A 3,058-nucleotide genomic window follows, 5' to 3' on the forward strand; every position below is an offset into this window, starting at 1 on the left:
AGCGTTATATATATATATATAGATCAGATATCCTAAAACAGAAAGACAACACACTGAAGGCAACACAAAGCCCACCACGATTCATAACCACGTAAAATAAAGAGAGTGGGATCATTGCTACAAAGATCAGGAAATATTGGCACCTCATAGCCAATGATCCAGATATTGGAGAAATGCTAGGAGATGGACCATTATTCAGCTACAGAAAAACGGAATCATTGCGAGACCAACTTGTCAAAAGCCATTTTGAAACAAAAACTCCCAAAGGAAAAAACAACTGGCTCACCAATCAACAAGAAGGCTTCAGAAGATGTAATGTATGCAAAGCCTGTGGACAAAATAAAAACAGCTTTGAGGAACCAGATGGCAAAATGACTCGAATAAAAGGAAAAATCAATTGCACATCCACACATGTGGTATACATTATTGAATGCAAATGCAAGAAACAATACATCGGAAGCACAACATGCATGCTAAAGAAAAGAATATTAGAGCACATCAGAGCGGTGAAGAACAAGGACATGTCCCACACAATGGCCAAACACATGACATCATGTAAAAAAACAGCAACTGGAAAGCTATGACATATTATGGGATTCTCATGATAAAACCTAACGAAAGAGGAGGCGACAGACGAAATAAACTGAGGCAGGCGGAGTCACGCCTCATCATCAAATTAAAAACCAAGGTGCCGAGAGGCATGAACTATGACGAATGAACTTTATGTACATCTCGTGTAATTGAAGAACAGCAACAACATCTCACATAACAAACTTGCTGGTTACAAGAGAAGAGAGACAGTGGTGGTGACCAAAAGGCAATGCTACATCCCAGAGACATTACAACAATTAAATTAACATTATGACTGTCAACCAAGGAAAACAATGGGTACTACACCCACGAACTATATAAATGCAAAGCAAACAAAATTATGCATGTCATAAGAACCCAATGCCTGGATTAAACTGTAAATATTTGTAAATATGTCATTGCACTACATATCCCACAATACCCCATAATGGTAGCTGAGGATATAAAAGTAAAAAGTAATGATTACTCACTTACCGTGAACAAAGCCGAGGTCAGACTAAAACGCGTTGGTTAGAGTTGTGTTGTGTTGAATAAATCGAGCTGAAAGCACCCAAGCCTGTGTGCCGCATCATTGGAGTAAAATTTGCTGTTTGGGCCATGATCCGGCCCCTATGCTGAGCACCAGTAGTGGAGCACAACCAGGGTTCGAAGGATCACTTTGTATGCAAATATATATATATATATATATATATATATATATATATATATATATATATATATATATATATATATATATATATATATATATATATATATATATATATATATATATATATATATATTCACAGAAAAAACCATAGGTTATAGTGGATATATAGTTAGGAATTTGCATTTAGAAAACCTTGAAAATTCAATGAAAAAAACATTGGTTTTAGGCCATATATAGTTAGGGATTTGCATTTACAAAACCTTATTTTACTCGCATAAAACCATTGAAATTCCATATATAGTTATAAGCGCTAACTATATATCGCGCACCCGCAATCCACTGCTGATGATGTCACATATTACATCATTCATGACATGGTTAGTGACATCACTGATGACATCACTGATGACATCTCAAATGACATCACTGATGACATCACTGACGACAACATCCAGTGACTGTATGTTTCTGTAAAGTTAAAATATGTTTTACATATTGAAGAATGAGTGGATGTATAAGTGTCTGGATAAAGGATTTACTAGGTGCATGACTGACTGATTGAGTGAGTGATTAAATGTGTCTCACTGAGTGCATGGGTTAGTGACTAAACTGTTTTAATTTGTGCATCATTATATCTGTTGTTCTACAAACTGCTGCATATGTTGATCAGTAGCTATATGAGTAACTGTATGGGTTATTGATTGGTTGTCCAAGTATTTGTATGGGAGACTGAGTGTGTGTGTATGGGTGGCTGGGAGGTGTGTGACTCTGTACATAGATGTGTGAGTAGTTAATTCACTATATGTATAGATTCAAAAGTGCATGTGCAAACAGCTGTATGGGCGGTTGACTGTGTGCATGAGTGTATTGGTGAGTGAATGGATATCTCAGTGCTACATGTCAAAGTAAGTACATATGTAAAACACAGTACATGTGAGAGTTGACATATATAAATAACTGTTCATAAGAGCCAGTGAATGTGTGAGTGGCTGTATGGATCATTGTGAACTTGTATCAGGGATTGTATAATAGAGTAAATATGTGTTAGTATATGTTTGAATAAGTAAAGTTTGTATAACTGTATAGTTGAGGAAATGGAGGTGTGATTGATTCTTTGCATGACTGACTAGGTGTGTGAGTAACTCCATGGATGAGTGACAGTCTGTGAGTGTCTGTTTACACTGATTGTATCTAAGGTTATATTAGAGTCTGAAGAGGTTCATCGTATTATCACATGAATGATATCATCAGTGATGTTATCAGTCATGTCAAATGAGATGTTTTCAGTGATGTCATCAGTGATGTCATTTGAGATGTCATCAGTGATGTCATCAGTGATGTCACTAACCATGTCATGAATGATGTAATATGTGACATCATCAGCAGTGGATTGCGGGTGCGCGATATATAGTTAGCGCTTATAACTATATATGGAATTTCAATGGTTTTATGCGAGTAAAATAAGGTTTTGTAAATGCAAATCCCTAACTATATATGGCCTAAAACCAATGGTTTTTTCATTGAATTTTCAAGGTTTTCTAAATGCAAATTCCTAACTATATATCCACTATAACCTATGGTTTTTTCTGTGAATTTCATTGGTTTTTTAATAGCAAATATGAAAAGCTTTAAAATGTCAAGTACGTGATAGATAAAAACATTTTCGTATTTATGCACGCTGATGTGCTTTGAACGCTGCACCCCCCCCCCCTCCCCTCTTTTGTCTTAGTAGTACTCTCTCTTTGCAGATAGTGAACGGTAGTTAACGCAAGCCTTTGCCCCCGTTGTAATCCGTCGTGCCTGCTTGTCTCTCCATTT

This window comes from Lissotriton vulgaris, unplaced genomic scaffold (assembly GCF_964263255.1).
Source record: "Lissotriton vulgaris unplaced genomic scaffold, aLisVul1.2 SCAFFOLD_4468, whole genome shotgun sequence".
NCBI classification, from domain to species: domain Eukaryota; kingdom Metazoa; phylum Chordata; class Amphibia; order Caudata; family Salamandridae; genus Lissotriton; species Lissotriton vulgaris.